Genomic DNA, 15,164 nt, shown 5'->3' with positions numbered 1-15,164 from the left:
CAGAGAGGTAGAATGCAGATAGGTTCTTCCCTAGGTCTACTGGGTAGATTCCAGCATTGAGGATATTAAAACTCATTGTTATAGTCCTGATGTTGCAGGGTACTGTGGGGTCATTACCAAGATCTCCCAGGGTGAGAGCACATTTTTATGGGCTGATGCTAGTGCTAGCCCCCAGAAGCTAAAGGGAACCGCCCCCTGGCTCATGTAGAGTGAGTGAGTATAGTTCTGGGGCTAATGCCCCAAAACTTTGAAAGTTTCAGGGTACAGGGGATCTATCCTCTGCCCTACAGGTTGTCCTGACTCTGATGGCTTCTGGTAGCAACAGTGCAGAGATCAATTGTGTGACTTTTCACAGCTGAGCCCAGTGCTCTGTGGGAGTGGTGGGGGGAGGGAGACAAAGTGGCTTCCCTTCTCAGAGCCCAGCAGTTGCTCAGATCCCAGTTAGCTCCCCAGGATAAAGTGACAGTCAATAGGTGACTGTAGAATTCTCCCTCAGCTAAAGCTGTCGGGGACAGGACATGTGGCAGCTTCTTCTTACCTTGACTTGGTAAGAAGGCAACCCCTACTAGCAGGTGGCTATGTCACATGGCTGGTCTCAGCCACGTCTCTGTCCTCTTTCCTCACTGTCCAATAGGTCTGTTCTTTTTGTTATGTGTCCACTAGAAATTTCTGCACATGTGGCCCTTTCCTGTTGTTGTTTTTTTCCCATACCCTATGGTGACTGTAGTCAATGTGGCTTCACCCCATTCAGCCGTTTTGGATCCCCCCTCCAATCATTTTCTTTTGTCATGAGAACATTGGAAAACAGTATATGTAATTCATCACATTAATAGAATAAATGAGGAAAAAACACTTGTTCTTAACAAAAAGTGTTTGTCAAAGTTTGGCAACAGCCTCCTCCCCTGCCCCCCCCAAAAAAACTCTTAAAAAACTTAGTTCATGCTATACACATGGGTGAAATATTACATGTTACCCCATCAAAATGTAAAAATGTTATGTGTTAACCAAAAGTTATAAAACCAAACAAAATAAAAAGGTTAAAAATGAACTTGTAAAATGTAAACTATGAAAATTCCATGGCTACCATCACACTTAATTGTGCAAGACTAACGTTTTTCTATTAACACAGCGTACTTATATTCATTCATTTATTTAGTTCTTCTTTAACTTTTCTGTGCAATATTTTATAGTTTTCAGGTCCTAGACATCTTTTGTCAATTTCATGCATAGATATTTCATATATTTTCACAGTAATATAACTGAAATTATTTTTTTTCAAATTTCAGTTTCTGCTACTATATGGCAATAAAATTGATTTTTAGTATATTAATTTTTGTTTATTGCAACATCATTAAATGAACTTTAGCTCTAGTTTTTTTATAGACCACATCAGATTTTCTACAAATCATTTCCTCTGTGAATAAAAAGTTTTCTTTCTTTCTTCTTTATCTGAATGTCTTTTTATTTGTTTATTTTTTGCCACACTACACCAGCTAAAATCTCCAGAACACTGGATTATAAATGTGGGAGCAGGCATCATTTGTCTTCCTCCAGATCTTTAGGGCAAAAGCAACCATTTGTTCAGCACTAACCATGATATCTTCTATAAGCTTTACATAGAAGCCTTTTTTAAAAAAAGATTTAGTTATTTATCTGAAATGCAGAGTTACAGAGAGACAGAGAAAGAGGGAGAGAGAGGGAGAGAGAGGAATAGAGAGGGAGAGAGAGGGAGAGAAAGGGAGAGATCTTCTATCCGCTGATTCACTCCCCAGATGGCCACAACGGCCAAGACTGAGCCTGGCCAAATCCAGGATCCAGGATCCAGGAGTTTCTTCTAGTCCTCCTTAGTGGGTGGCAGGGCCTGAAACACTTGGGCCATCTTTAGCTGCTTTTCCCAGGCCATTTGTAGGGAGCTGCATCAGAAGTGGAGCAGTTTGGATGAGAATCGGTGCCCATATGGGAAGTCAGTATATCAGGCAGTGGATTCATCCACTACACCACAGTACTGGCCCCATCATAGCCTTTAACAGATTGAAGAAGTTCCTTTTCTTTTTTTATGCTTCTATCTTTTTCATTTTAAGTTACAACAGCAACCATGTAGCTGTTCCATCTTCTCAGTGAAAGGACCCAGGATGGGCAGTCCTTTCTTCCAAAAAGTATATTTTCTTTTTTTCCCCCTAAGATGCCACCAAAGCAAATCCAAGCCTTTGTCAAGTGGCTCCCTCCTAAGAGGGAGCCAGATGGTTCCCTAGGTATCTCTCTGAGCACATCCATCCTACTAGACACCAGACTTCGTGGAAGGGAAGAGATGGGCCTGCTGGTACCTTAGGGGGTGGAAGAAAAATGATCAGTTCCAAATCATGCAAGAAAAGTCAGCCAAACCCACTAAGCAAAAAAAAAAAAAAAAAAAAAAAAAAAAAAAAAATTGGGGCAGGAGCAGGAGCTGTGGCTTAGTAAACTAAGCCTCTGCCTGTGGCTCCAGCATCCCATATGGACACCGGTTCCTGTCCCATCTGCTCCTCTTCCAATCCAGCTCTCTGCTGTGGCCTGGGAAAACAGTAGAAGATAGCCCAAGTGCTTGAGCCCCTGCACGCACTTGGGAGACCCAGAAGAATCTCCTGGCCCCTGGCTTCATATCGGCCCAAATCCAGCCATTGTGGCAATTTGAGGAGTGAACCAGCGGATAGAAGACTTATGTCTCTGTCTATAATTCTGCATTTCAAATAAATAAATAAATCTTTAAAAAAAAAAGAAAAAATAAACAGAGGATAAGAGTAGCAGGTGGGGCCTGTGATCTGAGTGCCTGACACCCTGCAGCAAGGACTGGCCAGCTCATGGCAGCAAGCTTGCAGGAGTTCCAGGGTGATTCATACAGCTTATCCCAGTCTAGGACCGTGGTGTGTTCAGCCTGGGCCAAAGTGTGGCAAATCCATTCAGTTGAGTGATAAAAATATACAACTTGGGTCGCATCAAAAGTAGGGCAGAGGCCATGGCCCACACAGCACTGGCACTTCGCTGCCAAGGGCAACAGCTTGCAGCAGGGGCAGCCAGATCCCTCCAAGTCTATCGTCTCTGGGGTCAAGATGAGGGTCATTAGAGGAGCAAGGACAGAGGTGCTGGTGGGACCCACATGGGCCCGGTGGAAGCTGCTGAAGGTGTGGTTCTTTGGCACTTAGAACCAACGATTCATTGCATAGCCAGGCAGAAGCAGTCCCTCATTTCCTCCTGGACGCCCAGGGCCAGTATGGCAGGAGCTTATGGCTATGGGCAGGCACTGTCCGGCAGTGGGGGGCGGGGGCTGTGGGCACAAGATCCCAATCAGGATCCCAGCCCAGCTCCTGTGAGTCCTCTCCCAGGATTTACTTTCACAAAGGTGGATGTGTCCATGTTCTTGGTTTTATGCAAGGTGAAGAAAAGGTGTTCTTCAGACACTGCACAGCGAGGTCCACAAACTCAGGGGAGAAATGGTGGGCTGGAAAGCTGGGGGGGGGCAGCTCCTCTACCACCATAGGGGAACTGCAAGAGGGCCATCTGGATCACAGTGATGCCAAGATGCCAGAAGTTCGAGTTGATGTTAGAGCTGTTCTGCTTCAGCCTAGAGTTGATTCTCTGGGGCCACGTAGGGCTTGTGTTCATCATCTTGGCTACCAAGTCCACGAGGCAGCTGCTGATGCCGAAGTCACACACTTAGACATGACCCTCTTTGTGGATGAAGATGTCGGATGACTTCATGTCTCTGAAGATCACCAAGAGTTTGCTGTGCAGGTGCTCCAGAGCCCACACCACAGACACAGCAATCTCCACCTGGAATCATCATATTTGGATCCAGCACCTTGTTGCAAAACTTGTCTAGGGACACATCCATGAGCTCCACTACCAACCGCTTCTGCTCCTGCGAGTTCATGGTGTAGCCAGTTTGCTTCATGGCCGTGATGATGACACACTGGGCATGCCACACCTCTTCAGCACCCAGCATGCTCTATGGCCTGGCTCGGAGATGGCCACCAGGTCATCAGCCCCCACCTCAAAGATCTTGTGCTGATGAAGGTCCAGGAGTCCAGGTTCCGGTGGGCGGGGTGGCTTCAATACACAGGATACCCTTCTTCCGCTTGGGTTTTCCTTTGGACTAGGGCACGCCAGCAGACTGTCTCAAGGCGGGTGACTCCATGCTGCAGGCAGGTCCCAGGTGATGGGGGCTAATCTAGCAGGCAGCAGGATCCAAAGGACTCAAGCACATTCCTGGCTGGCAGTGAAGCACTCGGGCAAGGGGGAGGTGCAGAGGCGAAGGCAAGGGCGGCAAGAAGAACCAGACTGGGACAGGCTGACTTGAAGTTTCTTTTCATTCCTAGTTGGTTGAGAGGTTTTATCAACAATAAATGCTGGATTTCTTTAAACGCATTTTCTATATTAGAGATGCTCATATGGCTTTATTTGCTCAGGTTGCTAACATGGTGAATTACATTAATTTTCTAAATTTGAATCTAGCCTTGCTTTCTTAACATAAACCCCCTTTGGCCAAGATGTGTGATCTTTTGTACATATCATTGGCTTTTAATTCCTTAAAAAACAGTTCATAATTTTAGCAACCGTGTACATGTTCTGTAATATCATTATATGGCTTTAGTATCAAGGCAATTCTGCCAACCTAGAATGAATGGGGAGTTGTCCCCTTCCCTTGACTTGTTGGGGAGACATTCTCTGGAATTGGTATTATTTATTTCTTAATGCTAGAAAGGATTTAATAATGAGGCTATTTGGACCTGTAGTCGTCTTTGTGGTGATATTTTACACAAGTTCAATTAATTTCTTAAGTGGATGCAAGGCTTTGGATTCTTGACAGAGTTTTGCTTGCTTGTGTCTTTCAAGGAATTTATTCACTTCATTTAAATTTTTAACTATAACCTATAAAATAAAGTTGTTCTTAATACTACCTTTTTTAAAAAAGATTTTTTTTTATTTGAAAGTCAGAGTTACACAGAGAGAGGAAGGGAAGAAAGAGAGAAAGGTCTTCTATCCAGTGGTTCACTCCCCAGATGGCAGCAATGGCCAGAGCTGCGCCGATCTGAAGCCAGGAGCCAGGAGCTTCCTCCAGGTCTCCCACGCGGGTGCAGGGGCCCAAGGACTTGGGCCATCTTCCACTGCTTTCCCAGGCCATAGCAGAGAGCTGGATTGGAAGTGGAGCAGCCAGGTCTCGAACCGACGCCCATATGTGATGTTAGCACTTCAGGCCAGGGCTTTAACCCACTGCGCCACAGCGCCGGCCCCAATATTACCTTTTTAAAAAATGTACATAGAATCTGTGGTGATGATTCCTCTCTCCCATTCTTTTTTTTTTTTTTAAGATTTACTTATGTATTTGAAAGGGGGGAGGGAAGGGAGGGAGAGAGAGAGACAGACAGAGAGGGAGGGAGAGAGAGAGAGAGAGAGAGAGAGAAAGAAAGGGAGAGTGAGAGATCTTCCATCTGCTGAGTTATCTCCCAGATGGCCACAATGGCTGGAGCTGGGCCAGGCCAAAGTGAGGAACCAGGAGCTTCATCCAGGTTCCCTAATTGAGTGACAGGGGCCCAAGTTCTTGGATTGCTTTCTGCTTCTTTTCCCAGGCCATTAACAGGGAGCTGGATGGGAAGTGGAGCAGCAGGGATATGAATTGACACCCATATGGGATGCCAACATCTCAGGTGTTTTTAGTTCTATAAATATATCCTTAATTACCACATTAGTGGAGTCATACAAATATTGATGTGTTGTATTTTTTATTTTCATTCCATTGAAAATATTTTTGGATTTCCTTTTTGCTTTATTTTTAATAAAGATGTATTCAAGAGTGACAGACATAGAGAGGGAGAGAGAGAAAAGGAGAGGGAGAGAGAACTTGAGCTTCCATCTGCAAATGCATCACAACATCAACCCCTTCCCTTTTGGTTTCTACTTTGACTTCTGTGTTTTTTCAAACTGTTTCATTTTGTCTCAAAAATGTATGTTTTTTTTTAATCTAGAGATCTCTAGTTTATTGATCTCTAATTTACTTCCATTGTGATCACATTACATTCTTCATCAGATTTGAGTCCTCCTAAATTAATTTAGACTTAAACTTATTGCCCAAATACGGCCTACATTAAAAAATATTCTCTTGGTACTTAGAAATACTTTTCTGTAAAGGCAGAATACCCCATAACAATAAGGTCAGGTTGACAATGTTCTTCCAATTAAAATGTCTTTATTCATTCTTGGAATACTTGTTCTACTAATTGTTGAAAGCATGATATTGAAATTTCCGACTACAATTAGGCTTTCTCATCATCTGGCAGTTCTTTCCATTTTTGTCAAATATATTTTAATGTTTGGATTATTATGTGCCTTTCATGAATTAACCATTTTAATATTGTGAAATAACTTTTTAAAATTAAAGATATCCTTGAAATCTACTATGTTTAGCATTAATACGTTATCTAAATTTTTCTTCTGGTTATTATTTGAATATTGTATCATTTTCATAATTCTATTTTACCTATTTCTGTCTTTATATTTAAAATGTGGTTCTTAGCAGTATATTACTGGAATTCAGTTCTTTATCCAGTCTGACAATTCTAAACAATCGTTAACATTTGATGATAAACCAATGCAGTAAAGTTGCAGGTGACAAAATTAATACACAAAACCAGTAGCTTTTTTTAAAGATGTTTCCCCAGAAACCTTTTATTTAAGGTATACAAACTTCATGCATTTCATAAATACAACTTTAGAAACATGGTGGCCTTTCCCACCCTACCCACCATATAGTCAGTTACACAGAGAGAGAAGGAAAGTCAGAGAGAGAGAGGTCTTCCATCCGCTGGTTCACTCTCCAGTTGGCCACAATGGCCGGAGTTGTCCCGATCTGAAGCCAGGAGCCAGGAGCTTCTTCCGGGTCTCCCATGTGTAGTGTTGTATGGCTTCAGGCATGAGGGTGAAGTTGTCTCTTTTATTTAAGAGTGAGTGATTAGAAGATTTCCTTTTTTATATCTCTGAACATTGTAAGCATAGTTGTTTTGTGGTATGTGCCTATTAACTGAAATATTGTGGTTTTTTTTTTGTCTGTTATTCTGCTTTTCCTTGTCCATGGTGCCTTGCTTATTTATGTGTCAGGTTATTTTTGTCATGATCCCTTCACAATTATCCATAGCAGTAACTTCAGGCTAGAATGGATTCACATTCCAGAGATAATTCCATTAACCCCTGCCAGGATTTTTGGGGTATTCTCAGTTGAGGATAGCCTAAAATTTTTAGGCTTGAGATTCTCTATATTGTTGGGCAAATAAAGTGAAAGATGAAATTCTGAGTGAAGGCTGGACCATATCCTAGTCATTTACACCTGAGGGTATAGTCCTCTGAGGAATCAGCTTATTGAATAAATGCTTTCAAGTTTGAATTCCTACTTTGTATATAACTTGATCTTTGGTTTATATTCCTCTTGCCCTAAGAAGCAATTAAAAGAAAAGTTATAATTTTCTGATTTGGCAAATATTCACATGGCAAAAGGAGTTTCCATTCCTCATTTATCTCCTTAAGTCTCTCTTTTCCCTGTATTTTGACCAGGTAACACCTTATTCCCTTTTCAACTGAATTGTTTAAGGAAGGCATTAATTAAATTAATATTAACTAAATATTATCCAAGTTATAAAAAATTCTTTTCAGAGAGAGGGTCTGCATGAATAACCCAATCCAACTTAACTAAAACCTGGAACCATGTGTCAAGGATTCTTGCAGAGTGGCCTCAAACACTGGCAGAGTGGGAGATGTTAATGAAGCTGTCCAAATGGATGGCTTACTTTTCCCTGCAAGTACCTTCCTCAGTGCCAAGCCTTTTCTTCAGCTCACTGAAATTATTCTCAAGCTGTATTCATTAGGAACACCTGGTTCTATTATCAAACGTCACACCTAATTTATTATCAAGAGAGTATGGACACATCCATTTTGTCAGGCAACAGAGCTGATAACTGCTACTTTAGTAGGCTCGCCAAAGGCTTGCAGGCTGGCCCTTGGAGGAAGATTTGTTCACATTGAAAGCTGAGCCCATATGGAACTGCCTTCATTTTCACTTCTTCTAGCTGTAGTTCAAATAGAACAGTGAACAGGTTAACACAGTCAGCATATGGAGCATTTAGGACATTCCTGAATTTGAGGGTAGAAAGGGCGTTGAAGGGGGGAATATGGGAACTGTGTGAGTCCTTCGTCAAACACAATGGTGTACTTGAGTAGGTAGAACACTGGATAGGTGGGGTGGAAGCTCAACTAGTGTCCCCAGAGCAGCATTGTCTGCATGGCCCGAAGCTGTGCTCCCAAGGTCAAATATTTTTAGCACGCGGTCAGTGTTACTTGTGGGTGGAGGAAGAATTTCCTACTTTCTCTCATGTGTTCTCAGAGAACATTGGGACTCTAGTAATACACTTTCAGGCCCGCCTCAGTCCAGAGGGTGACAGCAGTAACATCAAGGGTTTGTAGAAAACTAGGATCAAAATGATGTCAGGAACACGTGTTACACAGAAGAAAGGACAGTTTCTTCAATAAATGATGCTGGGAAAATTGGATGTCCACAAGCCCAAGAATGAATCCAGATGCCCCTCCTCCACTTTTCTTACCATGTACAAGAATCAACCCAAAATGGCTTAAAGACTTAAAGGTAAGACCTGAGATTGTAAAACCGCAAGAAGAAACCATAGGGGAAAATCTTCTTTACGTTGCTCAGGGCAATGTTTAGTAAAAGGAAAACCAGATAAATGGGACTATATCAAACTAAGAAAGCTTCTGTGCAGCCAAACAATCAACAGGGTGAAGGGATGACCTACAGAGTGAGAGAAAATATTTGCAAGTCATACATATGATAAGGGATTAATATAAAATTATAAAAGGAACTCAAAGAGCACAATAGCAAGAAAACAAACAACCCAATTTAAAAATAAGCATACAACCTCAATGGATGCTTTCCCAAAGAAGAAATGCAAATAGCCAACAGGTATATGAAAAGGTTCCCATCATCACCAATCACCTGGGAAATGCCTATTAAAACCACAATAAGATATCGCCTTGTACTTGTTAGAATAGCTGTTATAAAAAGCCAAAAGACACCAAGTGTTAGCAATGGTGTGGAAAAAAGAGAAACCTTGTACATGGTTGATGCAAATGCAATTTGGTACAGCCATGATGGGAAATGGCATCGAGGTTCCTCCAAAAACGAAACACGGAGCTACCACAGGATCCAGCAGTCCACTTCTGGACTTATTTCCAAAGTAAATACAGGCAGTGTGTTGGAAAAATATCTGCAATCCCATGTTCACTGCAGCATTAGTCTCAACAGCCAAGATAGGGACACAATGGAAGTATCCATCGCTGAATGAATAGTTTAAAAAAGTGCCATAAACACACACAATGGAATACTACTCAGTCTTTAAAAGGAAGGAAATCCTGACATTTGTGACAACATAGATGGACCTGGAGGACATTATGCTAAGTGAAATAAGCCAGGCACAGAAAGGTAAACACTGCACAGAAAGATAAATACTGCGTAATCTCACCTATATGTAGAATCTTAAAAAGGTGAACTTAGATAAGCAGAGAGTAGAATAGTGATTACGGGGAGCGGGGGTGCGATGGGGGTAGTTGGCAGACGTTGGTCAAAAGATACAGAATGTCAGTTAGATAGATGGAACAAGTTCCAGAGATCTATTTTACAACATTTGACACGTTAATAATGTGTCATATTCCTAGAATATTATGAAGAGTAAATGTTTAGTATCCTCTCTTATGATAAGTATAAAAAGATAAGTATGAGATAACACATAGTTTAATTAGCTCAATTAGCCATTCTTCAGTGTATGCCTATTTAAAAACATTTTACACAATAGAGGTACAAAATTTTTGGGAATTAAAATAATTTTAAAAACATAGTCAGCAACTACCAGAAGCAATTGATGAAGCCAGGGGCAGAACTGATAATTGAAAACAAGGTGCTCCAGATGGAAAAGTCAAGACAAATAGACAGTTATTCGGGCCTCACTATGAGTGTCCAGGAGACAGATTAGGAGGGCTGACATACACTGGGAACTTAATATGCGGCTGGCACTCTCAAGAGTGTTCCAGAAACAATGGTTCGTTTTGTTCTCACAATACCTCCATGAAGTAAGGAGTATTGCAACCCTTACTTCACATCTGAGGCTATCTAGGCACAGAGAGGTTAAGCAACGAGCTCTAAGTCACACAGCCGCTCTGATGTGACCCACGACCTCCCTTAGCCGAATCTACAGAACTCCGAGTCGCTGGTGTCAGAGAACCTGGACCCCCAGCCCCCAAACGCACGGGGAGACGGGAGGTAGGCATGGGGACCGCGGGGACAGCCAGAGCCAGCCCACGCACAGCTCCTGCGCCACGCAGGGCTGCCTGCAAAGGTTCACCGAGGCTGCGTGGTGCGGGCGGGGAGACGGTTGGAAAGGCAGCAGGGCCCAGGTGCGAGCGGGTGGTTTTCAGCCTCCGCTCATCAAAGGCGAGTGGGGGAGGCGAGGGCAAGGTATTGGTCCTGGTCGCCGATTTGCCGCGTCCCAAGAGGACAAACTGGACCCAGGGCCCTGGGGGAGGCGCGGTGTCCTGCCAGGACCTCTGTCGGCATCTGGTGGTCACCGGGGCACACGACAGCCGAGGCGGAGCGCGCGGGGCTCTAGGGCCTGGCTGCCGGGGCCCGGGGCCGGGCCGGAGGTGAGGGGGCGACCAAGGCCTGGGCGTCACGTGGAGCAGCGGTTCCGGGGCGTCTTCCTGCAGCTGCCCTCAGCCGGCGGCGGGCTCGGAGACGCGCACGCTGTGAGGGGCACGGCCGGGGGTGCCGAGCGGCGGCGCGGAGCGAGGGTGGCCGGGGCCGGGGCGGGCAGCGAGGGTGGCCGGGGCCGGGGCGGGCAGTGAGGGTGGCCGGGGCCGGGGCGGGGAGCGAGGGTGGCCGGGGCCGGGGCGGGGAGCGAGGGTGGCCGGGGCCGGGCGGGGTGCGAGGGTGGCCGGGGCCGGGGCGGGCAGCGAGGGGGGCCGGGGCCGGGCGGGGTGCGAGGGTGGCCGGGGCCGGGGCGGGCAGTGAGGGTGGCCGGGGCCGGGGCGGGGAGCGAGGGTGGCCGGGGCCGGGGCGGGGAGCGAGGGTGGCCGGGGCCGGGGCGGGGAGCGAGGGGGGCCGGGGCCGGGGCGGGCAGCGAGGGGGGCCGGGGGCCGGGGCGGGCAGCGAGGGTGGCCGGGGGCCGGGGCGGGCAGCGAGGGTGGCCGGGGGCCGGGCCGGCAGCGAGGGTGGCTGGAGCCGGGGCGGGCAGCGAGGGTGGCCGGGGCCGGGCGGGCAGCGAGGGTGGCTGGGGCCGGGCGGGCAGCGAGGGTGACTGGGGCCGGGCCGGGACTGGCAGCGAGGCCGCCGCCAGGAGCTCTCTGGTCCCAGGGGCTCCGCTGGGCGGAGCTGCTCCCGCCTCATCTTGGTGGTGGAGCCTCGGCCCTCTTGGCCTTCGGAGGACGGGGTCAGGCCCTTCGCCGGCGGGGTGCTGTTGGGCCCCTCGCCTTCCCCAACCCAGCGGGGCGTGGCCTGGGAACCCCTGGAGTCTTCCGGCCACCCGCGCTGGCCCGGCTCCTGCCCGGTTCTCCTGCCCTCCCCTGGGTGTAGGGCGAAGGGGCCCGCCCCGCCTCCTCCCTCTGCATTGCTGCCTCCTCCTACTCCACCATCTGGGTCCATCTTTCCCCGGGAACCAGGCTGCCAGAGGCCCGCAGCCACCCCAGTGCCTCCCCTCGCTGCGACCCGAAGGCCACCACTGACCGTTCCTGCTTTAGGGGCTTCCCTCCGGGTCCTGCTGGGAGAGCGCCAGGGCTCGCGCAGCAGGACTGACACACAGGGGTCACAAGCAGCAGAGACCCTTCCGGGGGCTCGGGGCTCAAGGTCTCCCTCGCTGGTCTGCGGCTTCCTCCTCCCTTGCACTCTGATGACAGCAGGTAGCCTACTGGCCCTCCGCTTCCTTCTGTAAGTGTTGGCTCACTACCAGGGAATCTTGACCGAGACAGCACATCCAGACAGCACATCCGCGGGGCGCTCCTGTCACCATGGTGCACTAGTTGTCTCCAGTTTGGACTCCAGAAGGCCACAGGAGTTGGTGGCTGGGACCCCAAAGGCAAGCGTCAGGGAAACCAGCGAGGTGACTGGAAGGAAGCAAGAGGCGGGATGCAGGAATTAGGTTTGTGGGTCTCACCTGGGAAGGGTCTGTAGTATTCTTAGCTGGGCTGCATTCCAAAGAAATGAAATTCGACTCTCTGGGTATTGGGGGTGCAGGCCTTGGCATTTAGTAAATGCCCCCTGTGCGATTTTCAGGAGCTGCCACTGGTGAGAGCCGTAGCCCTAGGTGATGAGCTGAGTGCAGATTTCAGGTGCAGGAGGATGTGGGTTTGGGGGAGGGGCACGGTGCTCTGAAGACATTGGCCTGGATCCTGAGTACCATGGCGATTTCATGACTGATTACATGGCCTTCTTGGAAAGCCATTTGATAACACTCGTGCCCTGGAAATGCTGATGTGGTCTCAGGGTGTAACGTGTTGAGTTGTGATCACTGGAGAAGAGAAGCCTCCTCAGTATGGGGCTGTCTCTGCTGCCCAGCCTGCTGCCAGTACCCTGCCGGGTCTCCTAGGCGGAGTACTAGCAAGATATCTGGACAAATTGAAATGGTCCTACAGACACATAAATCAGTATGTCTTCCTCCCGAGATGAACTTTAGTTTGGGGGGAAGAGGGCTTGTAGGTATGGATGTAGAGAGGGTATTGAGAGAAAGAACCATTCCTGTCTGCAGCATCACACACATGTCCAGCACCTAGAGGTCAGCCTTTTCCCTGTACCTTCTCCTCACTGCATCCCCTTCCTCACTCCTTTCCAAACCCTGACTATCTGAGATGCCTACATCATATCTCTTCCTTTGTAAACAGACATACTGAATTAAGAGTTCATCTGATCACCTAGTGCCATACCCCTTAGCTTCAAAATTCATACGTTTTTAAATCCATGCATACTGGGGACATTGAAAATGCATGAAAATATGTATTGTAAAAAAAGGGGGAGTGCAGCCGGTGCCGCGGCTCACTAGGCTAATCCTCCGCCTTGCGGCGCCGGCACACCAGGTTCTAGTCCCGGTTGGGGTGCCGGATTCTGTCCCGGTTGCCCTTCTTCCAGGCCAGCTCTCTGCTGTGGCCAGGGAGTGCAGTGGAGGATGGCCTAAGTACTTGGGCCCTGCACCCCATGGGAGACCAGGATAAGTACCTGGTTCCTGCCATCGGACCAGCGCGGTGTGCTGGCTGCAGTGCACCGGCTGCGGCGGCCATTGGAGGGTGAACCAACGGCAAAGGAAGACCTTTCTCTCTGTCTCTCTCACTGTCCACTCTGCCTGTCAAAAAAAAAGGGGGGGGGGGAGTGCATAGCTTTCAAAAATTTTTTTGTCCCAGATATACTTACTTTTTTAGAAGATTATTTATTTGAAAGGCAGAGTTACAGAGAGGGAAAGGCAGAGAGAGAGGGAGGGAGAAAATCTTTCATCCGCTGGTTCACGCCCCAAATGGCCACAATGGCCAAGGCTTGGCCAGACTGAAACCAAGAACCAAGAGCTCCTTCCAGGTCTCCCATGTGGATGGCAGGGGCCCAAGCACTTGGGCCGTCTTCTGCTGCCTTCTCAGGCGCATTAGCAGGGAGCTGGATCAGAAGTGAAGCAGCCAGGGCTCAATCCCATGTCCATATGGGATGCAGGTGGTGGCTTAACCCGCTATGCCACAGCGCCAGTCCCCAGATATACTTATTTTTAAGAACACTTTGTATGTGCTTTCTGAAGTCTCCTCAAACAAAACGCATGGTATTTCATTACCAAGTGATTTGGAAAATAATTTTCCTAACACCTACTCTGTATTCCTCAAGCCATTCCTGGGCCTTCCCCAAGCCTTAACCTCTCCTCAACCAAATATCTGCCTTCACTTTGCTTCTGAAAACCATCCCATTCTTAATCCAATGTGAAATCATTTTTTTCCAAGACATATTACTAAGTAAAGTGTCAATCAGGTACCCTTACACCTGAAATTCAAACCATCCATAATCTTCAGCATATCCCTCAGCCTCTACGCATTGAATCTGTTATCATTTATAAGGGGTATTTAAAAAGTGCACAAGTAATGCATATTAGGAATAAAAGTGTGGATTTCAAAGTCTGCTGTACCAAAATAAATATATTCGCATCCCATTTCCCATAGACTGTTTGAAGTACCCTCATAATTATTTTCTTAATGAAATTTTCATCTGAACATTGCTTGTTCCACAAAAGCATTGAAGATAGTACCAAGAGTTCCCATCTCCCCTTGACCCCTCCTTCCCTGTTGTTAATTAATATCTTACATGAATATGGCACAGAGAACCAAGACTGACACATCCTGAATCATTTAGATCTCTTTGGATTTTACTAATGTCCTTTTTCTGTTTCAGGGCCCCATCCAGGACCCCACTTGACTGTATTCACTTGTCGTATCTCCCTAAGCTCCTCTGGGCTGTGAGTTTCTCAGACTTTTCCTTTTCTTCAATTTTGATGACCTGGATAGTTTTGATGAGTACTGATCAGCTGTTTTGTGTAATGCCCCTGCATTTAATGTTGTCTTTTTTTTTTTCTTTATTAAGCTGGGATGATGGGTTTGGGGAGAAAGATGACAGACTCAAAGTACTGTAGTTCATCATACCGTGCCAAGGGTGCATACTGTCAGCATGATGTCAGTGCTGTCATTAACTTTGATCAGTCTGCCAAAGTGGTGTTTGCCGGGTTTCTCTGCTGTAAAGTTACTCTTCTTTTTTTCTTGATTTTGTGCTCTATCTTTGGAAGGAGGTCATTATGAGCAGCCTGTGCTTAAAGGACATTCTATCCTCCTTCTTGAAAGCTGAGTATCTACTTAAATTATTTGGAATTGATTTGCCTCTTCTCGCTCATTTGTTTATTTATTCAGTCATTTATATTAGTATAGACTCGTGGATGTAGTTGTTTTATACCTAGGGTTCTTTTTTATTTATTTATTTATTTATTTTTTGACAGGCAGAGTGGACAGTGAGAGAGAGAGAGACAAAGAGAAAGGTCTTCCTTTTGCCGTTGGTTCACCCTCCAATGGCCGCCGCG

At 46.8% G+C, this 15,164-nt stretch overlaps 1 pseudogene; it reads right to left on the bottom strand.

Annotated features, from left to right (window-relative positions):
- Positions 1-3,318: 3,318 nt before the first annotated feature.
- Positions 3,319-4,168, bottom strand: LOC127484828 (dual specificity mitogen-activated protein kinase kinase 3 pseudogene; annotated as a pseudogene).
- Between the last annotated feature and the right edge of the window lie 10,996 nt (positions 4,169-15,164).

This window comes from Oryctolagus cuniculus, chromosome X, assembly GCF_051225735.1.
Source record: "Oryctolagus cuniculus isolate XC-2025 breed Fujian yellow rabbit chromosome X, ASM5122573v1, whole genome shotgun sequence".
Taxonomy (NCBI): domain Eukaryota; kingdom Metazoa; phylum Chordata; class Mammalia; order Lagomorpha; family Leporidae; genus Oryctolagus; species Oryctolagus cuniculus.
This window is presented reverse-complemented; position numbering and strand designations above follow the sequence as displayed.